The 11,201-nt window shown below is 45.1% G+C and overlaps 1 long non-coding RNA gene and 1 pseudogene across 1 annotated transcript; one reads left to right on the top strand and one right to left on the bottom strand.

Moving 5' to 3' along the window:
* Positions 1–2,034: 2,034 nt before the first annotated feature.
* LOC122476688 lies at positions 2,035–2,135 on the bottom strand (annotated as a pseudogene).
* A 5,205-nt stretch (positions 2,136–7,340) lies between these two features.
* Positions 7,341–10,834, top strand: LOC122476099. Its single transcript, XR_006295390.1, has 2 exons — positions 7,341–9,418; positions 9,697–10,834. It is a non-coding gene; the product is annotated as an uncharacterized LOC122476099 (long non-coding RNA).
* The last annotated feature ends 367 nt before the right edge of the window (positions 10,835–11,201 follow it).

The following is an 11,201-nucleotide window of genomic DNA, read 5'->3' as shown; positions in this document are numbered from 1 at the left end:
CGGGGCTTGAACCCATGAACCACGAGATCATTACCTGAGCCAAAATCGGACGCTCAACCGACTGAGCCACCCAGGTGCCCCTGACACAGAGTGTATTAATTATATTTTCTTATTTTCTGGATTCTTGATGCTCTGACATCTGAAGCTTCAGTGACTGGGGTGAAGCTGCCCTCCCATGATTGGCCAATTCCCAGAGATAGTAAAGGACTTACACAGAGACCTGCCTTGCAAACTAAGCATTCCAGAGCCCACACTTCACCTCCTCCATCTGGCTCTCACATCCCAGGAGGGAATATTCCTAGTCACCTTGAGGCCAAGTACTAGCCATCTAGAGACCATCCCCACGGCCCAGAGCTTGCCGAAATTATTCTAACTGTCCAATCCTAAGCCTCCTCAGCTTGCTCACCTTGCCTTCCTCCTCCCTTCCCACGAAAACCATAATGAGTACTCTTTTTTTAAAGCTTCTTTATCTATTTTGAGAGAGAGAGAACAAGCGGGGGAGGAGCAGAGACAGGGAGAGACTGAATCCCAAGCAGGCTCTTCGTTGTCAGTGCAGAGCCCCATGTGGGGCTTGAACTCACGAAATGTGAGATCATACCCTGAGCCAGAATCAAGAGTTGGGCGCTCAACCGACTGAGCCACCCAGGTGCCCCACAAACGGTGTTTTCAATGGCAATCATCCCCTGATCTGTTGGCTCACCATACTCGAATAAAACCAAAATCCCAGGTGCATTTTATCTGCACCCCCCCACCACCTTTTTTAAAAGTCGTCTCCACGCTAGGCGTGGGCTCGAACTCACAACCCTGAGATCAAGACCTGAGCTGAGATCAAGGTGGAATGCTTAACTGAGTCACCCAGACGCCTCCCCAGGTGCATTTTAGAAATGGACGGACACACCTGGAGGGAAAATAATGTGAAGACATAGGGAAGAGCCATGTGAACATGGAACCTTGGGGTGATGTAGTTACAAGCCAAAGAATACCTGAGGCCACCAGAAGATGAGAAAGGCATGGGGCAGTTCCTTCCCTAGCACCTTCAGGGGGAGCAGGACTCTGCCAACACCTTGATTTTAGCCTTCCAGACTCTAGAACCAGAGACAATAAATGTCCGTTGTTTTAAGTCGTTCAGTTTGCGGTACTTTGTTATGCTGGCCTAGGACGCTAATATACCACCTGACAAACAATTTTGTTTTGTTTTCTTTATTCTGTCTTGTTCTTTTACATAAAACATCTCTATGGTGTCCTATCCTTTCATGCGCGTTACTGCATCTGGGTATCATGAGGTGGTCGGGTCAGCGGGTTAACCCAGGACTGAGGCTCAGTGACCTCAGGGGACCATACAAGGTCACCCCACAGGCAACAAGTGCGGACAGAACTGGTCTTTAGTCTCATTATGTGCTTTCCTTACATTATTTTAGGCCCCACCCCCACAATTAACCTGAGGACCAGGTGCTGAGCAATTATGCTAATAATCGGATAGCTATGAACTTAGAAAGGATACTTTCTTCTCGCCTCAGCCTCGCTTTCCGGTCTCTACTTGGCTTGTAAAGGCAGAATTACATTAGGACGTCAGACACCTGCAGCGTTGTACTTTCAGGTGCAGTACAAGGGACGTACAAGCCTGCACCCACTGCGGAAGTTCTTCAAAGGACGATGCTGACCTTACCAGCGTGTGGTAAAACAAGGTAAAAGAGCCCCAACGTCCCCTTCTGTGGCCCCTGTGGGTTGTGGTGGGGGTCCGAGGAGTGGAGAATGGAGAGGGGTCTGGGGCTGTTCCAGCGTGCAACACTGTTGTGAAAGCTGGGGCTGATTCTGGTCAAGGCTTGGTCTGGATGCTGTGGGTTCCCCCGACCTCTGATGCCGTGTGCCCATCCATCACCTGAGACTCTTTTTATTTTTTTAATTTCATTAAAAAAATTTCTTTCTAGCGAAATATCACAATTTCATCATTCAGTGTGGCATGTTGTGTTTTGACTCCTATTGTTTCCTCTGAGTTAATCTGCAAAGGGTAGCAGTTTGCTGGGGGAACGACGCAAATATATGGAAGCTTCACGAATTTGCACGAATTGTACGGGGCCAGGCTAATCTTCTCTGTATTGTTCCAATTTTAGTATATGGGCTGCCAAAGCGAGCACTAATTTCATTTCATTTTATGTTTTTCAGCATGTTAAGTGTACTCTTTAATCCCCATCCCCAGTCCCCGCCCCCATCTCCCCTCTGGTAACCAACAGAGTGTTCTCTATTAAGAGTCTGTTTCCTGGTTTGCTTTTTTCCCCTTTGCTTGTTTATTTCATTTTTTAAATTCCACATATGAGTGAAATCATATGGTATTTGTCTTTCTCTGACTGACTTCACTCAGCATTATACTCTTTAGCTCCATCCATGTTGTTGCAAATGGCAAGATTTCATTTATTTTGATAGCCGAATAATATTCCATTGACTATATACCATATCTTTATCCATTCTTTAGTTGGTGGACACTTGGGCTACTTCCATAGTTTGGCTATTGGAAACAACGCTGCTGTAAACATAGGGGTGCAGGTATCCCTTTGAGTTAGTGTGTTTGTGTTTTTTGGGTAAACACCCAGTAGTGTGATTCCTGGATCATAGGGTAGCTCTATTTTTAATTTTTTGAAGAAACTCCATATTGTGTTCCACAGTGGCTGCACCAACTTTCATTCCCACCAACAGTGCAAGAGTGTTCCCTTTTTTCCACATCCTCACCAACACTTGTTTCTTGTGTTTTTGATTTTAGCCATTCTGTCAGGTGTGAGGTGACATCTCATTAGAGTTTTGATTTGCATTTTCCTGATGACAGTGATGTGTGGGGAATAAGCTTAGGAATTCCCTGAGTTAACAAGGCACATAGGAATGAATAGGAAGTCTCAGGATGAAAGCATAAGAATCGTTTATCAAGATCTAGGTCGTCAGGGCAGAAGCACCCCTCACCTCCCTTAGTATAATAGCAGAAAGCTGCTTTCACAGGAGGAAAGGACAAAAAATAGGTAAACAAGTAAATGGGCTATAGACCACAGGAGGGAGAAGTTGCCCAGAGCAGAGCTAATTAGCAAAAGAAAGGTGCCTTGTTGGGGTGCCTGGGTGGCGCAGTCGGTTAAGCGTCCGACTTCAGCCAGGTCACTATCTCACTGTCCGTGAGTTCGAGCCCCGCATCAGGCTCTGGGCTGATGGCTCAGAGCCTGGAGCCTGTTTCCGGTTCTGTGTCTCCCTCTCTCTCTGCCCCTCCCCCATTCATGTTCTGTCTCTCTCTGTCCCAAAAAATAAATAAACGTTGAAAAAAAAATTTAAAAAAAAAAAAAGAAAGGTGCCTTGTTGACCCTGAGGTAGCAGGCACTATCAAGTCTATCTATCCCCTAGGCAAGCTAAGATAAACAGATGAGGTGCCTCCTGCCTTCCATAAACAACCATATCCTTGGTGCCTGGATTTTGTTTTGTACTGACCCAAACCCCTAACACCCCATATCTTCAAAATCCCCTTTCTCCCACCCACATGAGTTAATGTTCACGGTTTCATTGTCTCTTTCTGCATGTCCATCACATTTGTAAGCCTTCCGATCCTAATAAAAACTGAGCAAGGACGCTTACTCGGGGCTCTTGTCTCCTCCAGGACATTAGCCTCTCTCGCATTTTAATCCTGCCTCCCCTCTCTTGCTGGACAAGAGAGTACTCCAGACCCAGAGTCTACGACGATGTTGAACATCTTTTCATGTGTCTGTTGGCTCTCTGTATGTCTTCTTTTGAGAAATGTCTGTTTATATCTTCTGCCCATTTTTCAATTGGATTATTTGTTTGTTTTGTTCTTTTTTTGGTGTTGAGTTGTATCAGTTCTTTGTATGGTTTGGATACTAACCTTTTATTGAATATGCCAGTATCCTCTCCCAAGCAGGGGGTTGCCTTTTAGTTTTGTTGATTGTTTCCTTTGCTGCACAGAAGCTGTTTGTCTTGATGAAGTCCCAATACTTTATTTTTGTTTTTATTTCCCTTGACTCAGGAGACATATCTAGAAAAATGTTGCTTTGGCTGATGTCAGGGAAATTACTGCCTATGTACTCTTCAAGGATTTTTATGGTTTTGGTATCACATTTAGGTCTTTGATCCATTTTGAGTTTATTTTGGTGTACGGTGTAAGAAAGTGGTCCAGTTTCATTCTTTTGTATGTAGCTGTCCAGTTTTCCCATCACCATTTGTTGAAGAGACTGTCTTTTTCCCATTTTTCCTCATTTGCCAAAGATTAGTTGACTATATAATTGTGGGGTTTATTTCTGGGTTTTCTGTTCTATTCATTTGATCTATTTGTCTTTTTTTATGCCCGTACCATACTGTTTTAATTACTATTGCTTTGTAATATAACTTGAAATCTGGAATTGTGATACCTTCAGTTTTGTTTTCAAGATTGCTTTGGCTATTTTGAGGTCTTTTGTGGCTCTATACAAATGTTAGGATCATTTGTTCTACTTCTGTGAAAAATGCTATTGGTATTTTGATAGGGATTACATTAAATCTGTAGATTGCTTTGGGCAGTATGGACATTTTAACAATATTAGTTCTTCGCATCTGTGAACATGGAATGTCTTTCTATTTCTCTGAGTCGTACTGAGTTTCTTTCATCAGTGTTTTGTGGTTTTCAGACACCTCTTTGGTTAAGTTTATTCCTAGGTATTTTGTTGTTTTTGGTACAATTGTAAATGGAACTGTTTTCTTAATTTCACTTTCTGCTGCTTCATTACTCATGTATAGACCTGCAGCAGATTTCTGTACACTGATTTGTATCCTGAGACTTTGCTGAATTCATTTATCAGTTCTAGTAGTTTTTTGGTGGAGCCTTTAGGGTTTCTTATATATAACATGTCATCTGCAAATAATGAGAATCTGACTTTTTCCTTACCAGTTTGGATGCTTTTTTTTTTTTTTTTAATGTTGTCTGATTGCTGTGGCTAGGACTTCCGGTACTATGTTGAATAAAAGTGGTGAAAATGGACATCCTTTCTTTTTCCTGACCTTAGGGGAAAAGCTCTCAGTTTTTCACCATTGAGTATGATGTTGGCTGTGGGTTTTTCATAAAAGGCCTTTATTACATTGAGGTATGTTCCCTCTAGACCTACTTTGCAGAGAGTTTTTATCATGAATGGATGGTGTACTTTGTTAAGTGCTTTTTCTGCATTTATTGAAATGATCATACGGTTTTTATCATTTCTCTTATTGATGTGACATTATCATGTTGATTGTTTTGTGAATACTAAACCACCCTTGCATCCTGGGAATAATCCCACTTGATTGTGGTGTATGGTTTTTAAAAATATATTGTTGGATTCAGTTTGCTAATATTTTGTTGAGGATTTTTGCATCTATATTCATGAGAGATATTGGCCTGTAGTTCTTTTTTTTTGTGATGTGTCTTTATCTGTTTTTGGTATCAGGCTGATACTCACCTCACAGAATGAATTTGGAAGTCTTCCTTCCTCTTGTATTTTTTTGAATAGTTTGAGAAGAATGGTTATTAACTCTTCTTTAAATGTTTGATAGAATTTGCCTGTGAGGCCAGCAGGTCCTGGGCTTTTGTTTGTTGGGAGTTTTTTTGATTACTGATTCAATTTCATTGCTGGTGATTAGTCTGTTCAAATTTTCTTTTTCTTCCTGCTTTAGTTTTGGTAGGTTATATGTTTCTGGGAACTTATACATTTCTTGTAAGTTGTTCAATTTGTTGGCATGCAGGTTACAATTCTGTTACAATTGTTTTATTTCTATGGTATTGGTTGTTATCTCTCCTTTTTTTATTAGTAATTTTGTTTATTTGGGTCCTCTCTCTTTCTCTCTCTCTCATCGATTTTGTTGATGTTTTCAAAGAAACAGATCCTGATTTCACTGATCTGTTCTATTGGTTTTTTTAGTTTCTGTATCATTTATTTCTGTTCTAGTCTTTATTATTTACTTCTTTCTCCTGGTTTTGGGTTTTGTTTGTTGTTCTTTTTCTAGCTTCTTTCGGTGTAAGGTTAGGTGGTTTGATATTTGTCTTGCTTCTTGAGGTATGCCTGCATTGCCCCTGCTGCTTTCATTTCGCTTCACCCTTTTGTTCTCCTGCCATTGCCTCCTCACCTTCCAAGCTTGGCTTGGGATGTGAGCAACCTTCCCAACAGCCCTAGGAAGAGCTGGCTACTCCCCCACTGTTCTGCCCCAGCCCCTGGTACACAGAGTTCTGTTAGCACATATCACACTGCATTATAATGACCTGTTTACAGGTGTACCTCCCTTACTAGACAGCCCAAGGAAAGGGATCCTGTTTTTACATTTACATTAATATCATGTTTTACATATAAATGTCTCTTCCCTTGCATAGCAGAACTTGGTTATTACCAGCTATCCCAATTCTTGATGAATAAATGATTCAACTAGTTAGCCAAACTAGAATTCCTCTGAAGTTCATTAGTCTTTGCTAATGGCGTCCCCCCCCCGTCTAAACCAATTATGACTCTTGGATAGCCACAAAATTGTCACAGGTGTTAAAAGTTAAAAGAGATTCTTGCATCCATGATCTCTGTTTCTTCCTTGTGCAGGTGTTACAAAGATTCTTCTACATCAAGAATATTTTGTAAAGTTATGCCAAGATTCTGGGGACCACAAATTGGGGAAGCCATTCCATTTGGGATATTACCCTCATTTTATAGATGAGAACATTGAGTGTCTGCAGGTCAGGTCTCACGGCCAGTCAGGGATGATGATGGCATTGGGGGCTGGCCCTTCTGGCTCTATAGCTCTTATCATCACACAGGGCTGGGCTGGGGTGGGGTCCATGACCTCGGCCTCTTTTGCTGGCAAACATTGTTCAGAATGTGACTCAGCATATGATTCCTCTGTGTGTGTGCACGTGTGTGTATGTGCACGAGGGAGAGAAGTAGCAAAGGCTCAGCGAACTTCCTCTCCTTTGTTCACTGAGTGTGGAAAGTGCTCACTGCCACTGGGTGTTGCTAGCTGAGGTGGAGGAGGATAGAAAATAAGAGAAGAAAATCAGAGTGTGTCCAGCGTGAGAGAAGAAGCAGGGGGTGAAAGATGAGAAGGAAAAGTACAGAAGAGGCCTAGGGACACCCATCTATACCCCTGCATCCCTCTCTTGCCTCCACATTCCCCCTGAAACAAGCTGAAGGACGTGGCACTGTCCTGGCTGCTGTGACAATGGTTCTAAGCCTGCCCAGCTTGGTTCAGCCTTAGCAGGAAGAAGCAGGTGTAAGCTGGGGCCTGCAGCTACCTGGGGCTGTGGAAAGCCTGGGGTGAAGGGGTACCACTTGGTCAGGAGTCCCTGAAGCTAGGGTTGGGGAGAGGCTCAGGAGGGTGGGTAGGAGGCCTCTATTACAGACCCAGCAGCGGACAGATGTCAATGCAAAAGGGCTGAGGAGCAGGTCTGCCCTTCCTGCCTGCAGTAGGCTGAATAATGGTCCCCCCAAACGCCCACGTCCTAACCCCCGGAACCTGTGAAGGTTACTGCACATGGCAAAGGAGACTTTACAGATGGCATTTAGTTAAGAATCTTGAGATGGGGAGATTAGCCTGGAGGATCCAGGTGGGCCTCTAAGTAGCTGCAAGGTTCTCGAAGCACATGGCGGGGCAGAAGCAGCTTCCTTCATCTGATGCAAATGTACTGAACACCTAGTACATGAGGCGGCTCTGGGGGCCTGGGATGCAGCAGTGAAAACACAACACAAGGTTCCTGCCCTCGTGGTGTTCACAGTCCAGTGGAGGAAGACCGGCAGACAAGAGGCAAGTACCTGTATATCAGAGGTTGGTAAGTGCTGGGGATACAATTAGCAAGGTGAGGGCGAGGGAAGTGCTGGGGAAGGGATAAGGTGGTCAGGGAAGGCCTGAGAAGATACGGTTTGGGCCACAGAGATCTCTGAAGGAAGGAGAACATTCCAGGCAGGGAGAATAGCAGGACACAGGCTTGGGGCAGGACACTTTCCAGGACAGCAAGGAGCCCAGTGAGGCTGGCGTGGGCTGAGTGGTGGGGCAGTGATAGGAGGTGAATGTGTGTGGAGGCAGAGGGTGGAAGGCGTGGGGCCTCTTGGACTTTAGGCCACTTGCCAAGGGAGCCCTGGGAGGGTTTTGAGAGGAGGAGTGAACTGGTCTGAGTGTTAAAAGGATCTCTCTGGGAGACCCGAGATACCCCCTTTATCTGTTTGGCAGCTGCACCTGCTAAGCTGTAGTCCCTCAGCTAAATTAGGGGAAAGACAAAGAAACCAGTCTTTGTGGCTCCAGCCTTGGTCCTCTTACCCCCACTTCTCATTAGTGGAACCACCTGTCTGTGCATGGCATATGCATGGTCCTCTCCCCTCTTCTTTTGCAGGGCGGTTCCCTGCCCACCTCCTACCTCATCAGTCATTTACTCTTTAGTGAGATCAAGGATGTGTATCCCATTACTGTCTCTAAGGTTATGAGTTGAATTGTGGCACCCAAAAGATATATTGAAGGCCTAATTTTCCAGTACCTCAGAATGTGACCTTATTTGGAAATAAAGTCACTGCAGATGTAATTTAGTTCAGATAAGGTCATACTAGAGTAGGGAGCACTCTTGGTGCAATATGATTGGTGTCCTTGTAAGAGAGGGACGCCGAGGATTGCTGGAAACCCCTCACAGCTAGGAAGAGGCAAGGGAAGATTCTCCCCTAGAGGGAGTATGACCCTGCCAGCACCCTGATTTCAGACGTCCGGCCTCCGGAACTGTGAGAGAACAAATTTCTGTTGCTTTAAGCCACCCAGGCTGTGGCACTTAGTTATGGCAACCTGAGGAAGCCAATGCCAGGGATATTATCTTTCTTAGAGACATTCTTCTAATTGCGATGCTCTGTTTTGGGGGCATCCTGGAGCTGCATGAGAATTCAGAAGGGTCTCTTTCTCTCCACGGCCAGGGTATGCTTACTTCCGGGGAGTTGGGCAGCGGGGGAAGAGCCCAGCTGGACCTCCGCCCCACTGCTGGGTGGGGTTTGGCTGCAGACCCCGAGTGTGGGTTTGGGAAGAGGAAGATGCAGGGGTGTCAGTCCTGGGCTGTGGCAGAGAGGGCAGATGAGGGGGACCTAAAGCTTGAGGACATCAGATGCCCAAACCTTGCCTTTTATTTATCTGAAGATACAACTGTCCATAGCTTTTAATTATTGAGCCTTTCTCTGTGCAGGTCTGTTCGCAGGTCAGGGACACAGAGTGATCAAAACAGAGTGCCCTTCAAACAAACACTTGCATGCAAATACTCATTGCAACATCACTTAAAATAGTGGAAGTTACAAACGACCCAAATGTCCATCAGCTGACCAATGGCTAAAGAAAACGCGGCATATCCATACGTGGAGTAGTATCCAGCCATGAAAGAAACAGAATAGTGCTTTGATCTACAACACGCATGGGCCTCGAAAACATTATGGTAAGTGAAAGAAGTCAGACACAAAAAGCCACATGTGGTATGGTCCCGTTTATATGAAATGTCCACAGTCCACGGAGACAGAAAGCACATTAGTGATTGCCAGGGGCTGTGAGTGGGAGGAACGGACAGTGACTGGTTAATGGGTCCGGAGTTTCCTTTTGAGGTGATGAGAATGTTCTGAAACTCGGTGGTGGTGATGGTTGTACAATCTTGTAAAAGTATGAAATGTCACGGAATTGTACACCTTAAATGGTAGATTTTATGGTATTTTACCACAGGTATACACGAAACCCAGAGTTCCTGCCCCTGCATTCAAGTGAGAGGAGACAGATGATTAACAAATAAATATATATTTAAGGTAAGTGCTGTGAAGACAAAGCAGACAGGCTAAGGTACAGAGAGTGACAAGGAGGTGCTATTTTAGCCAGCGGTTGGCCTTTCTGAGCAGGATGCCGGTGGGAAAGCTGAGGAAATGGCCAAGAGGGGACCCTTCAGCCCATGGAAGCAGAAAGGGCAAAGACCCTGAGGCAGAATCAGGCCAAGGGTATTGGGAATCGAGCTGCAGAAAGAGGGGCATGCAAGTGATGAGATAAGGGGAGAAGAGGCAGGAGGCCGGAGTGGGGGTTGGGGGGCTGGAAGGGCCTGTTGTCCGGAGTGCCCCGGGACCCTGAGGAACCCAGGCAGGATAGTGAAGGGAGCAAGCGTAGACGCCAGGAGGCTGTTGCATGGGCATTCATGTCTGCAGAATGAACAGGCCCAGGAGACTGTAAGGCTTGCTTTGGATGTCAAGCAATCTAATGAGAGCTCTACCAGGGGCATCACCTGTCTGGGTGACCATGCAGCACAATCTCGACTAAGGTGATATATAACCAGGTGAGGAGTTTTTGCTTTCTGAGTGCATTGCCTAGGTGTGTTTATTTTTCATTCAGGTTCATATTGAGCAACATAGTGTATTTCACATAGTGGGTCTCCTGCCATCCCCCTGCCTGGGGCTCCCTGGCCCCATCACCCTGCTTTCTCCTTCCCCGTTGCACTTATCACTGCCCCACACGGGTATATATGTAGCTGTCATGGTTAATTTCCATGTCAGCTTGGCTTGGCTGTTGTACCTGGTTATTCAATCAAACACTAACCTACTGCTGTTGTGAAGGCATTTTATGCATGTGGGAACATGTACAATCCGTTAACTTTAAGGAAGGAGATGCTCGTTCTAGCTTGGGTGGGCCTCACCTAATCAGTTGAAAGGTCTTAACTGCAAAACTGAAATTTCCCAGGGGAAGAAGAAATTCTGCCTCAAGACTGCAGCCTCAGCACCAGCCTGAGTTTCCAGCCTGCTAGCCTACCCTACAGATTTCACTTGCCAGTCCCCACAATCACATGAACCAATTCCTTGAAATAAATCTCTCTATACCCATACGTATACATGCACACATACGTATTTCCTACTGGTTCCATTTGTCTGGAGAACCCTGACCGATGTGTTATCTCACTATTTACCACCCCCCCTCCCTCCAGATGCAAGTGCAAGGACTTGCCTGTTTTCTTCCTAGCTGTGTCCCCCAGAACAGTGCATGGCAATAGGTCAGTTGTTAGTGTCTAATGGGTAGTTCTTCATAATTCGTGTTTATTTGTGTGGTTGTTGGATCCGTTTGAAAATCAACAGAGAAAGAAAAAAAAAAGAGGGGGGAAGAAAAGAGGCACGTGAGTCTTATCTGAGCTGGGGATTTCCTTGTGGGGCCCAGGGCTGTGGGTCCTGCTGTTGAGTGGGTGTCTGTTTGCAGCT

Source organism: Prionailurus bengalensis, chromosome E4 (genome assembly GCF_016509475.1).
Source record: "Prionailurus bengalensis isolate Pbe53 chromosome E4, Fcat_Pben_1.1_paternal_pri, whole genome shotgun sequence".
In the NCBI taxonomy this organism is placed as follows: Eukaryota; Metazoa; Chordata; class Mammalia; order Carnivora; family Felidae; genus Prionailurus; species Prionailurus bengalensis.
Note: the sequence above shows the minus strand (reverse complement) of the source record. Positions and strands in the feature narration are given on the sequence as shown.